Below are 14181 nucleotides of genomic sequence, written 5' to 3'. Positions count from 1 at the left end.
TGCTCACTTTAAAGAGGCAAAATGAAAAAAAGAGAAAATACATAATGTGAAGTTTAGAAGTTTTTCCCCTAATAATAAATGAATTTGTAACAAAAATGTTTTAATAGAAAAACCAACCTGAAATTTCCCCTTTTAAGTTGAATCATTAAAAAAAATTTTTTTTGATCTCAGCATTAAATGCTTTAGATGGGTTCTAAAACTATATATTGCAAGGTTTCCAAACCTGGCTGAATATTACAATCACTTAGGTTTAAAACAGAGAGAGATAAATGAGACTCCACAGACTATTTAAATCAGAATCTCTAGGGCAAAGCTAGGCATTCATATATTTTTCAAACATTCTAAGTGATTCTAATGTGCAGCCACATTTGAGAATCAATCCTATAAGGAAATAAGGATTCATTAGGAATTACCAGTATTAGAAAAGAAATTGCTACTCCAAATTGAGCTAAATGAATGTTAACATTAACTGTTAACAACTTAAGGGCAAAGATAATGTATAACTGCAATATAATTTTTAAAAATTATTTGTGAGCTAAGTGTTTTAAATCTTCATAAATCAAGAAAGCAAACAATCTGCACCATGTACCAGAAGTAATATTTCTAGCAAACTATGTGAGAACAGGTAACAACATCCTCTTGTGTTCACACCCATTCCCTGGATCACTAATCTTGCTGTTTGCTTTTGAATGAATGTAAATGAATTAAGCTTTCTAAACATCTCAAAAAATTTCAGTAAGTATTTGATAGTATGAGCCCTCACTCTCTTTATATTTAAACAAATTCCTATGCCTATGTTTTTTCTGATAAAAATAATAATAGTAATAATGATAATACCTATCTGTTTAAATTAAACACACACATGGGACACCTGGGTGGCTCAGTTGTTTAAGCGACTGCCTTCGGCTCAGGTCATGATCCCAGAGTCCTGGGATCGAGTCCCACATCGGGCTCCTTGCTCAGCAGGGAGCCTGCTTCTCCCTCTGCCTCTGCCTGCCATTCTGTCTGCCTGTGCTCGCTCTCTCTCCCTCTCTCTCTCTAACAAATAAATAAAATCTTTAAATAAATAAATAAATTAAACACACACAATTTTATTTAACTAAAAACTATAAGAATTTTTACTCACATGGATTTGATTGAAAACCTTCCAAAGGCAAAGTACAATCTAGTTAGAAAAAATTAGCTTGCATATTAAAAATAGAAACATCATTTACTTTTCATAGCTAAGAGGAAAAATTACCATGCCAAGAAAATCAGTATTTACAGAGTGTGTCCTTATATAAACTATTTAAAGTGTTCTGTGATCTTTTCTTTTACCACTTCTGTGGCTACAGTTGGCCTGTTTTACCTTCAGTAAATCATTAAAACATCATTAAAACATCATCTAGGTGCTGTTAACTTACTGGTCTTTAATACTAATCACAAAATCCCTAACATAGTAACATGTAGGGGTAACTCTTCAATCTCCAGAGAAATGTTAGTATAACTGACATTTCTCTTAAACCAGAAGCTCATTTTCACTTGTGTTTAGAGAAATTATACTTTCAAATCCTAACCATAGAATGAACTTGTGATGATCAGATCTTAATAAATACTTGAATTTTATTAGAATCAAGAGAAATAAAACTCATTCTCCGCTCCTATTCCACTCCTTTAAAAAGAAAAAAAAAAGACACTTATCTTTAAATCCTCCCTCTCAGCTGTGTAGAATTAGTTTTTTTTGTATGTATATGAGTTTGTAGAGAATGAGCAATCACAGTGGATTATCCCTACTGCTGATGTTCAATGTAAGAAAGAGAGAAGAGGTGAAGAGACTTTTTAAAAGAAGAAATGAAATGAAATGATTTATTAGAATAGAAGAATGACATCCAGCAAAAGATCTTTCTTTCACCCTGTTTTTCTCTATTTCTTGCCACACTTCCTGACCACACAGGCACACAAACCAAGAGTCTTACTGCTATCTGATATACCAAAGAGGGTACAGCCTACAGACTGCTTATTTCAATACTGAATACACCTTGAATTTCTAAAAATTTAGAAACTAGGACCGCCTTCAGCACATTCTACAATCCATTTTTAACATATCAAAAATTTCAAAGGGTCCTTAGACTGAACACAATAACTCAACAAATACGAAAGAAGCAGTTAAATCACTGCGATAATGACTCTAATGCAGAGACTGCATGACACCTTTTTTAAAATACTGGAAGCCCTTCTCCCTCCCCATGTGGCCCAGGTAGCCTCCCAGAACGGTGTCCCAGCCACCACCAGCTCTTTGGCCAAGAACAACAGACCCAGGGCCCCATGGGCAAGAGGCTCCAGCAGAAGCTGATGACCTTCATGATGTCTGGTGATAAAGGAATTTCTGCCTTCCCTGAATCAGACGACCTTTTCAAATGGGTGGGGACCTCATGGAGTAGCTGGCGCAGTATATGAAAACCTGAGGTACATGCTCTCCCTGGAGTTCGCCAGTGGCTACCCACACGGTAAAGCTTCTCACACCCCGCTACCACCCCAGCGCGACACCCAGGGTAACATCTGCCTGGACATCCTGAAGGACAAGTGGTCTATCCTGTATGATGTCAGGACCATCCGCTTGTCCATCCGAAGACTGCTAGGAGAACCCAACATTGATAGACCTTTGAACATACGTGCTGCTGAGCTTTGGAAAAATACCACAACCTCTAAGAAGTATCTGCAAGAGGGGTGCCTGGGTGGCTCAGTGGGTTAAGCCTCTGCCTTCGGCTCAGGTCGTGATCTCAGGGTGCTGGGATGGAACTCCACATTGGGCTCTCTGCTCAGCAGAAGCCTGCTTCCCCCTCTATCTCTACTGCTGCTCTGCCTACTTGCAATCTCTCTCTCTGTCCAATAAATAAATTAAATCTTTAAAAAAGGGGGGGGGGGCGCCTGGGTGGCTCAGTGGGTTAAAGCCTCTGCCTTCGGCTCAGGTCATGATCCCAGAGTCCTGGGATCGAGCCCCACATCAGGCTCTCTGCTCAGCAGGGAGCCTGCTTCCCCTCTCTGTCTCAGCCTGCCTCTCTGCCTACTTGTGACCTCTATCTGTCAAATAAATAAAATTAAAAAAAAAAAAAAAAAAAAGGAAGTATCTGCAAGAAACCTACTCAAACCAAGTCTCCACCAAGATCACTGTCTAGGCTCTCTCCTTGTGTTGCCTTTTTATTTCTTCTTTAGGTGGTCCGTCCTTTTCTTCATTCCTGTCTAGGACTCTGTAGCTTAAGCTGTGGTGTCATTTTTCTTCTTCTTCTTCTTCTTCTTCTTCTTCTTTAAGATTTCATTTATTTATTTATTTATTTGTTTAAGAGAGAGAGAGAGCGAGCGCGCGCACGCGCACACTAGAGAGGAAACACAAGCATGGGGAATGGGAGAGGGAAAGAGAAGCAGAATACCTGCTTGAGACTTGATCCCAGGACCTTACAACCATGACTGGAGCTGAAGGCAGACACCTAACCAACTAAGCCACCCAGGTGCCCCCCGTTTCTGTTTTTTAAATTAAGTCTCTGGTTGAGCCTTCTGGTGAATATATTAATACACTGGATTTTTTTTTTTTTTCAAAAAATAAAACACAAAATAAAATACAGTAAGCCCTACAAAAAACAGCTACAAACAATAAACCAGAATTTTTAAAAAATGTGTATCTCAACTAAGATCTTCCAGGATATACATACGGATTAAAGACCACGGTACTAATAAACACAAAATATTTTTAAATGTTTTTCAAACGTGTAGAATACTACCTAGTAAGACTTAAACAGAACTCTTCAATTACTAATGTAATTAATAATTGTGCTTCTGACGTAAGCTGCAAAACACACGCAATGGTGTAAAAGGAGCTAGAGTGTATAGCAAGTATAGGTGCCACAGAATTAGAATATTAGAGCTGGAAGGTGCCACCTCAAGGATAAGTGCAACCTCTTCATCTCATAATTGAAGAAAATGAAGTTCAAGGAGATTAAGGGACTTCATGATTGACCAGCTAAGGGTTGAGAACCATACCAATGCCTCCTGATTCAATGCCTCCTTGTGTTCTTCCCTCCTTAGCACCACAGAAAATGAAGATCTGGGGGTGGGGAGGTTCTTTATTAAATCCCTTAATACATCTTTATGAGAATAAATTGTATGTTTCTTTAAAGATATTTTCAACTTACACAACAAAGACCAGAAAATATACATCAGAAATAAGGTCCCCATAATTCAAACATTAAGAAATAGTTATCACTTTTTTTTAATCTTTTAGGTCAAATATATTTTAATAAGGTATTATATGCTGTAACTCAAAAAAGCAGGTGAATATATTACCAAGAAATTTCTTATTCCATGATAAAACATCTCACTATTCTAATGGAAGTTTCATTTCTAAAAGAGCTCTGGAAAGATTTATAACAAGGGAATTAATTATGTAAAAAGTTATTTGCTTTAAAAATTGCCAATATTATCCTTTAGAAACTTTTAAGAGCCAAAGAAAATCTTTAAAATTATTTCATTTACAAAAAAAGTCATCTACTACATGAAATAAAATATCAAGCATGGCAAATATTTTTATATGGCCCCAAAAGTCTCTGTTTATGTGTGCATTAAAAATACAACAGGGTAACCACATACCCAATTAGACTGGTTAAAATTTAAAAACCTGACAATACCAAATTCTGTTGAGGACAGATAAAGAGCAACAGAACTCTCATTCATTTCTGATAGGAATACAAAATGCTACAGCCACTCTGGAAGACAGTCTGGCAGTTTCTAAGAAAACTAAACACATTGTTACCATAAGACCCAGCAAGTACATATTTAGGTATACTCCCAACTGATTTGAAAACTTACATCTACACAAAACCTGCAAATGCAATGTTTATAGCAGTCTTATTCATAATCACCAAAACCTGGAAAAAATCAACATGTCCTCCAATAGGTAAATAAACAAACTATGACATATCCATAAAATGGAATATTATGGAGAAATAAAATTACATGGGTCATTAGCATAATGGCTCTACTTCTACTCATTTTATATACAATTGGTCAAGAATACAAGTTGGACCCTAAATACCAAATGGTCTATCATGGCATCTTCTGACAGCCTACACTGCTCAATAACACCTCTTTTCTGGAAGACATCCTTCCAAAAAGCATTGGCCAAAGCAGACTTTTCTTCCCCACCTCCAAATATTAACTCTACCCTAGACCAATAATAATTTTGCGAGGGATGAAAACATGACCCAGGGAAGTCAATCTACTGTACAGTCAAGAACCAGGATTTTGTTACAGAATGTGACGAGTATCTGAGAAGAAAAGTCAAGTAGAAAGTTGGGACCAGGGCAAGAACAGTGGAAAGTCACTGCTGTTTGCAAACTGAAATTATGCAGGAAAAGTGAACAGAAAACATCAGTAAAGAAAGAAAAACTAATCTGTTAGTGCATAAGAGAAGCATAGGTAAGAGAGTCTCATCTTAAATACCAAAATGTTGTAATTTCATAAGGCCTGGCCAGGCTTTATTTCCTGATCTTGAATATTCATAAGATTGCCTACTATTTATTTAAAATAAGCCTTTTTTATATTTGATATACTGTGAATGGATTTTCAGATTCATGCAACCAATAAGCACTTACTAAAACAAGCTCTAACTTGACTTTGTTTATTCCCCTTGCCAGTTTTAAAAAACCGACAGTTCCTTACTAGTTACTGGATTTCAATACCCTTGTATTCAAATTGAATACCATTTGAAGTATCCCACAATGGCTTTCAGAGGGAATTGTTTAAAGATTATGTCAGTATTTTTTTAATCCACATATTTATAGCCTTCAAAAAATTACGGTTTTTTTCTTCCCTAAAGACTCTAGATTTCTTGTGGCAAGAAACCCTCAAAGATGGGTCTTTTTAATTGGTTCCTAATACCTGTTTTTCTAAATCTACTCTGTAAAACTCCTGAGTTTCCTCAAGAATTCAGGAAGATGAACACAATGAACTATATTGTGGTCAGTATTATAAAAGTTGCACAATAATCTAGACCTGTACCCCTAGGACTAATAATATATTATATGTTTATTTAAAAATTTTTTAAAAAAATTTTTAAGTTGCACAATAATCTAGAAAAAATCCTGACCACCAGTCAGATAAGGTTTACATGTTTTCCCTACTCTAGAGTTTTAGATTACCTTTTCTAAGAAACAATACACTGTAACATGTAAAAAGTTCCCCTTCTAAAGTTGCAAATACATAAAAATTTCACACTATAGAGACAAGCTAGTAAACTCTAGTTATAAACTAATACTCTGCTAGGCAGCATATCTCAAATATAGCTAAATTATTTATCTCTCAAGCTATCTATATTCAATCATTTTACAGTAACTTCAAAGACACGGGATATGTCTTGTATTTTTAACTATTTCTAGCTTCTACTCAAAATTATATGTTATACAGAAAAAGCTAAGTAATATCCTCCATTGAAAATCTTTAAGTAGGACAAACACATAGATAGGGACGCACATTTTCTTTCAAGTCCTTCAAGTCAATAAAGTTAACCTAACTAAATTCTTACTCCATATCGCTTCCTAAAGCCTACTGGCAAAACTCTGGATTGTAAAAATGTATCTGAAACTATACAAAACACTCCGGTCATACCCAACTTGTAAATTTGTCTTATAATACAATGACTTCCTCTCTTTGGGGTCTGGTATTAACAACTGAGCTTATATTTTTCATACAACCACATAAAAACATTTATCTCACCACCTGAAAGTATGTTCAGACAACCAAACTAATCATGAGACACACCCTTCTTTCCCATGTCCCCCACCAACCCAATTATCTCTCCATAATTCCTAAGTTAACTATGTGAATAATTATGTAGCTTACTCAACATTTCTTCTTTTTTTTTTTTTTTAAGATTTTATTTATTTATTTGACAGGCAGAGATCACAAGCAGAGAGAGAGGGGGAAGCAGGCTGAGCAGAGAACCCGATGCGGGCTCGATCCCAGGACCCTGGGATCATGACCTGAGCTGAAGGCAGAGGCATTAACCCACTGAGCCACCCAGGTGCCCCTTATTCAACATTTCTTTTAAAACTTAAAATCTATTTTTTAAGTAAAAAAAAAAAAAAAAAAAAAAAGGAAATCATTACAGTACTAAATTTCATATATCCAGAGTATTAAAAATCAAACTAATGGCAAAAAAAAAATCTCTACTATGAAAAGCATACCAAATTTTCTCTGATATTTTCCAACCGGGATGAGGCTTAACATTTCTCCAATGATATATCAACCAACTAGAAAGATACAATTCCTTCAAAGACCCTGAGGTTTATTGTACATGTTGCTATGATAGAGCACACAGGGACCACTCCATCAATCTTGGGAAGATTGGAAAGATTTCTCAGACTATATGATGTCTAAATTTAAACATCCTTCTCCCTTTGCAGACAGAGAAAGTAAGATAGCCAGGGAAATAGGGGTTAAGGGTAGGCTACAGCAGGTGGTCAGACATATGAGAAACCTCAAATAAAAGAACATAATCAAGGAACTAAAGGTTTCATCTGTTTATAATACAGAGAGGTAGACAGTAAAAAAAAGAAGGTTTAAAAATCACGCAACAGTTCACTTGAAAGAACAGATTTACAGTATAAGGTCCACTGAGGAAACAGTACACTAGCACCCAGAAAGCAATTAAGAAAGCATTTCCAGTAATCAAGAAGAGATGACAGTGACCTAAATTTTTAAAAGTGTAAATGAGGAGCACCTGGGTGGCTCCATCAGTTAGGCATCTGACTACTGATTTCAGCTCAGGTCTCGATCTCAGAGTAGTAGGTTCAGGCCCTGCACTGAGCTCCACACCAAGCATGGAGTCTACTTTAAAAAAACAACAAAAAAACGTGGCACTGAGAATAAAGAAATAAAGCTGAATCAGTAACACTGGTGGAAGAGGGAGTGTAGTGAAGAAGTAACTGAAGATAACTCCCTTTTTTCTAGATAGGGAAAGTGAAAGAAACTACCAATTAAGTAAAAAGACAGTATTAAATATTGGATGTACCTGAAACAAGCAATGGCTAAGTTCAATATTAGACATGTTCCACTAAGTTTACTATCGGGAAGGCAAATGGATATGATCTTGTAAGCAGTCTGAAGCTCAACCATAATCTGACTGGAGATATATACATTTGGAAATCCATCAAGAGAGATAGTAATTTAAGCCACAGCAGTGTGTGAGAATATTAACAGAGAGTATACGGAATAAGAAGGAAGTAAAGAACTAAAGCATGAGCAGTACCAAAACCAAGGGGAAGGGCAGAGAAAGATACACACACACACATATACTCATATATAGAGAGAGTTATATATATATATATTTTTTTGAGAGTTATATATTAATTTGAATTACATGAATGCCATTTTTTAATAGATAAGAAAACTAACAACCACAGAAATTAAAGACATTTACCCAGCATCATACTGCCAACTAAAAATTATAATGGAAGGGGATTGGAATACTCCTCAAATCTAGTCTACTTCTGTAAATAATTTACAAGTAAAACTTTTAATAGTATATTAAAAATAAAACATTATCCCATCATGATTGGGGTCTTTTTTTTTTTTTAAAGAATATTTTATTTATTTATTTTGAGAAAGAGAGCACAAGCAGAGGGGAGGAACAGAAGGGCAGGGAGAACCAGACTCCCTGTTGAGTAGGGAACCTGAGTGGGACTTGATCCCAGGACTCTGGGATCATGACCTGAACCCAAGGCAGACACTTAGTAGACTGAGCCACCCAGGTACCCCACCATGACTGGTGTCTTAAAAAAACAGTACTTATAAAATATTACACTTGGCTCATTTAACTTCACTCCTATATCCATATTGAAATGTTTATTAAGAAGATACTTTAGGTGTTGACTAGTGTTCAATGGCACTTTCTACCTTCATTGCCAATAAACTATTACATAACCCTTTCTCTCCAAATGAAAGTTTAAACATAATAAAATTTCATGCTTTTATATTCTGAGAACTGTTAGTTAAAATATTTAAAATTAAGAGGAAGGATTATTTAGAACAAGTGAAAAGAAGGAAACAACAACAACAAAAGTTGAATGAGTTCTTCAACTTAGCATAAATGGTAAAAATAGTATCAGTGAAAATAAATTTTTGCAAAACAGTTGACATTTACAAGAAACTGGATGAAACTGACAGGCATAAAAAGAGCATATTCACCCTAGCTTTCTGAAATATAGTACATCATATCTGGCCCATTCAAAAAACTTGCAGGGTCTAAGAAAAATAACTAAAACCTAGCTACATTACTGTTTCATTTCTTATGGTTACCACTTTAAACCTAGTAAATTGTTTCACATCTTCTTGTATGTCGCTTTCTCTTTTACTCATCCTCATGAACTGTATCTGAACCAGTAACCTAACTTTTACTTCTGCTCAAACCATAGAACACTCCACCAATACAACAAAACAAAGTCTCTTTTACTTTCATTCTTCAATTCAAACTGGTATTATTCCAATTTCTCTGACTTCAGTTTCTTAGGAAAAGAAATTGCTTCAACTAATTTTTAAGGTGTAAGTAAAAACTAGCCCTCGTTGTCACAAGTGTCAATAAAAAATAATTTCCAAATGGCCAACCTTCAGACTGGGAGTATCACAAGAAGAAAACATACCTAGTGCATTCCGAAATTAAATCATAAAGTTCCACTTTTAGTCATGACAGAATTAACACTGAATATCCTTCTGTCATACACAACTAGACAACCAAAGAAAATACACAAACAATTATTGTTAGACAACATGCAGTGCAGAACTCTGCTCTGCAGGAGAGAGCAAACAGATGAAATAGGCACACTCTGATCACACTTTCTGCATGGAAATACCATCAGTACTATGGAACAGGAAGCGGTCTTGCTGAGCTGAGAAAGAGAGAGAAAACTGAGTTTGGGGAAGTGAGGCAGCTGGAATTTGTAGGACAAAGAGAAAGAAGCAAAAGTGAGGAAGAAGGAAACGTGGAGTATCGGCACAGAGGTCCCCTTGTGTCTTCCACATACAAAGCTGCATGTGTAAAACATGAGATTCCACAAGATCAAGCAAAGAACAACTGTCAAGGAGTTGTAGAGAGAAAGATTATCAGTGTTTTCATGAGGCTAGAGTCCTTCAGGTTTCAACTAGCCAGAGGAAAGACCTTTTTAAATGAGACATCAGAAAGGCTATGCCAAACTAAGGCTAAACCAAACCTAGAATATAGGTTACTCTGTACTTCTCCCATCAGGGCAAAAGATAAAACTTAACAGAATCATGGTTATTATTAAGTAAATTAACTGCCTGTCAGAACAAATTTCAATACTTTTTAAAGAAATAGAAAACTCGGATCCTTAACATATTTCAAGCATCTACCATACAAATATTACTAGATATGTGAAAATTAAATCATAACACACTACGGAGAATTCTGCCAACTAAGAGCACCCTGAACAAACTGCCCAGTCTCTGCTCACCACTTTACAAATTTCTCTCTGTTAAAATCAGAGATTAGAGAAAAGCAGAAGCAGTTTTCCATGATAATGTAAAAGAAATAGCAGTATACAGACCTTGATGAAGACAGAAGATACAGACCTCACTGAAGAAAGAAGCAGAAAAGTCACAGATCTCATTTATTACTGACACTATAGTATCTGATGACATGAGTCATCACAGAAACATATAAATGGTATAGTCTGCTTACCAATATGTAAAAACAACATTTTTGAGCCTATAAAAAACCTACTAAAATAAAGTTCCTGTAACTAAAGGCTACGCTTCAATTAGTCTCAAATAAATGATGATTTTTAAAATGGGTATTTATTGCCAAATATAAAGAAAGAACTGTTGTTTCTCCATCCAGAATTTAGACACCTGGTAAGTTATGTAAGATACAGACTCTAAACCAGAAAGAAAGCAAACAAGAAAACACATAATTAAAACAAATATCTCTAATGCTTCTATATGCATTCAGAGAGAAACTCCTCAGTGCATTACTCAAGAATCATGAGACCTAATTCTAACAAGCTTGGTTATTCTGATTTCCAAGTTTAAAGAGAACTAAAAGCACTCAATCAGAAGGGAAGGCTGAGTTTATAAAGGAAGGTAGCATGACAGCACTAGCGACAATAAAATGAAAGATAACAAGACTGAAGAACATTTTAATAAGTCAAAGAACTTCCAGAAGAACACAGAAAAGAAACTAAGTTATAAGAACATAAAAAGCAGAGGAGTCCAAATCATTGAACTTAAGCAAAAACATAGATATTCTGGCAGTGATGGCAGAAAGTATTACTACATAACCTCTGTCAGCAAAAATGACCCTAAATGAAGAAAAAGTTAAATTATACTCAAGTACAAATACACTTGTATTACAAAAAAGGATCACTTCTGGACACCATTCACATCATTTGAAATAAAAGATGCTGACATTCAAAGGAAAAAACCAAGAGTTCACTGCACTGATTATTTTGATTAGTCAATGGCATACTCCTCTTACAACCAAAAATTTTATACTAAGGACAGTTATTTCCCTCCTCTCATTAAACTTTGTGCAAACTAGTGGGGCCACTCTGGCTGTTATATTCCACACCTTTTTCAATTAGTTAGGGTACACTATGCATGAGTTTTCCCTGGTAACCTCTAACTTTCATATACTCAATTGCATTCCAAAACATCCCCCAAAGTATTTTTTGCAAATTATCCAAAATATCTATTTAAAGTCAAGCTGTAGTCAAGTAAGTTTATATCCCCAATTTGTACAGGGCAATTATTTTTCACAGACACATAAAAGAATGTCCTTTAAAACAACGAACATGAAAACATTTTATCCAATAAACAGGTTACTTACCTATAATGCTGATTCTCTGACAGATAAAACCAGATAATCATGATTATAATTACAGAGCTTAAACTTGAACTAAAGAATTTTGAAAACTGAGTACCCAGTATCTGCTCCCTCAGATAACCAGGAGAAATTCTCACCATGAATTAGAATATGGGCATTCTCTATCTACCAGTAGTTCATCAGAATTTCAATAAGTAACTTTAAAACCTTAATTATACGTTAGGAAATGGGGACTATATGATGCTATCTGGTCTACTTCTGAGTTGTAGTGCTGTGTCAAACAAGAAACTAGAGAAAATCACTCTGTGCCTTATGAAGCACAGTACACACGTAACATTACTTTGTCTAGAGCAGGATGATTCCTCTATTGCTTTCTAAGCAAAATCCACATCTGGTTCAGGAGCCTTCTCGCCCCTTGAAAGAAACTTAGACAAACAATAAAAGCAGTCTCATAGGAAGTGAATCTACAAGACATAATGAGGATTTTCTCTATGCAGCTTCTGAAACTGATGATCTCAAATGATTCACATAAGCGTAGTATAAAAGGACATATCATAATTATTTAAAGTACATTAATGAGAACCAAGTTTAAAAACACAATTCCTATAAATATTCTTTAATATGGCTTGAAAATTTCTTACACAGAGACTACATGAGCAATATTCTTTTGATGAACAGTAACTAGCTTATTCTTACACTTTCATTATCTAGAAACTTGAAAATTGGTATAAACATTAATAATCTTATCAATGAGTTAATCTTCAGAAGACATCAAGAATCCAAAAACTCTTCACCTGACTTTTCATCCTCTGCCTATTTATGTAAAGTTACAAGATCTTTAAATGAAGCTATTCAAGGCCCTTCAAATAATTTACTTAAGTATTCTTGTACAATGAGAATTCAGAGAAAACTGATCAAATCACATTTTCTTTTGAATATTTATTTTCCAGTGATTGCCTTGTGAATTGGGGGGAAAAAGCTCTGAACCTAAAATCTTCCATACCTGCTTTCCCTAGAGCCAGAACTTCAATCTGAAAGACCTGATTCAATGCTTCTGATTCAAAATCCACAAAAGGTCAATTCCCAAAGAGAAAAAAGCAAATCACAGTTAAATCTATGATCTCAGTCAGTCTGGCTATTTAGGCCAAAAAGGGGGTCACCAGGTATTATCTATCACTTTAACAAAATTTTTCAACCTCGAAGACCTGAGTTTTTAGATAAAATACATTTCTTCTGATTCCCCACCCACTACTCTTTAAGAGATCAGACCTAGTGCAATAATTCACACTTGGAATCCTGCCAGGAAAAAAAAAAAAAGATAATCTTCAGTCTCCCTTCCCTTGTTCCTAGTAGAGTTCTCCAAAAAACAAACAAATAAATAAATAAATAAATATGTAAAAGCACACTGTGGGTTCATGGGAATAAAACGGACACATCTCGAGATAAAACAGGGTTAAGTATCCAGAATGCCCATAAATTCATTTCTCTGGCCTATGGTCTAATTATCGTGAATCAGGTCTAAGGCTAGGCTTCTATATACAATATCTTTTCAAAAATTCCCAAGTCATTAGATGACCCTATATGTAATACCTTTGTAAATAAGACAGACAAATTATAGGCTAAATGGTAGGGTAGCAGGTTGCTGATTAAATAATCAATGTTAATTTAGAGAAGAATTACAATTAGAATGAGAACAACCATGTTCTCCCAGCTCCAGATAAAAAGCTATGACATGCTCAGTGTTTTCTATCCGTAACGTATTTTTGAATCCGGCCATCCAGAAGTATTCATTCCCTACTGGTAAAGATACTCATGTAGGGGCGCCTGGGTGGCTCAGTGGGTTAAAGCCTCTGCCTTCGGCTCAGGTCATGATCCCAGAGTCCTGGGATCAAGCCCCACATCGGGCTCTTTACTCAGCGGTGAGCCTGCTTCCCCTTCTCTCTCTCTCTGCCTGCCTATCTGCCTACTTGTGATTTCTCTGTCAAATAAATAAATAAAATCTTAAAAAAATAAAAAAGATACTCATGTATAATCTGGGCAATGCCTAGTTCCCAGTTTCAAAGGGAATTATCTGGAGAAATTTAATAGCATGAAGAGAATAAGAAAGAAAAAAAAATATTTTGATGGGGGTGTATGTGTATACTTATGTGCGCAGGAGAATAATATTTAATTACCCATTTATCTTTTGTTTTTCTTTACCCCGAGTGCATTTTCAAACCAAAAGAAATTAACTTTAGACTTCAAAGCACAAGACAGGTATCAGGATGGTATTTTTTACCCTGACAATTTGGGTTTAAAAAAAAAAAAGCCAACAT

General features: G+C 35.4%; 1 protein-coding gene and 1 pseudogene across 11 annotated transcripts in view; one reads left to right on the top strand and one right to left on the bottom strand.

Moving 5' to 3' along the window:
- The window catches only part of ZZZ3 (zinc finger ZZ-type containing 3), a 119157-nt gene that overhangs the window by 39839 nt on the left and 65137 nt on the right, over positions 1-14181 (bottom strand). The window lies entirely within an intron of this gene.
- On the top strand, positions 2300-3223 carry LOC116567295 (annotated as a pseudogene).

This window comes from Mustela erminea, chromosome 10 (genome assembly GCF_009829155.1).
Source record: "Mustela erminea isolate mMusErm1 chromosome 10, mMusErm1.Pri, whole genome shotgun sequence".
Classification (NCBI taxonomy): Eukaryota; Metazoa; Chordata; class Mammalia; order Carnivora; family Mustelidae; genus Mustela; species Mustela erminea.
Note: the sequence above shows the minus strand (reverse complement) of the source record. Positions and strands in the feature narration are given on the sequence as shown.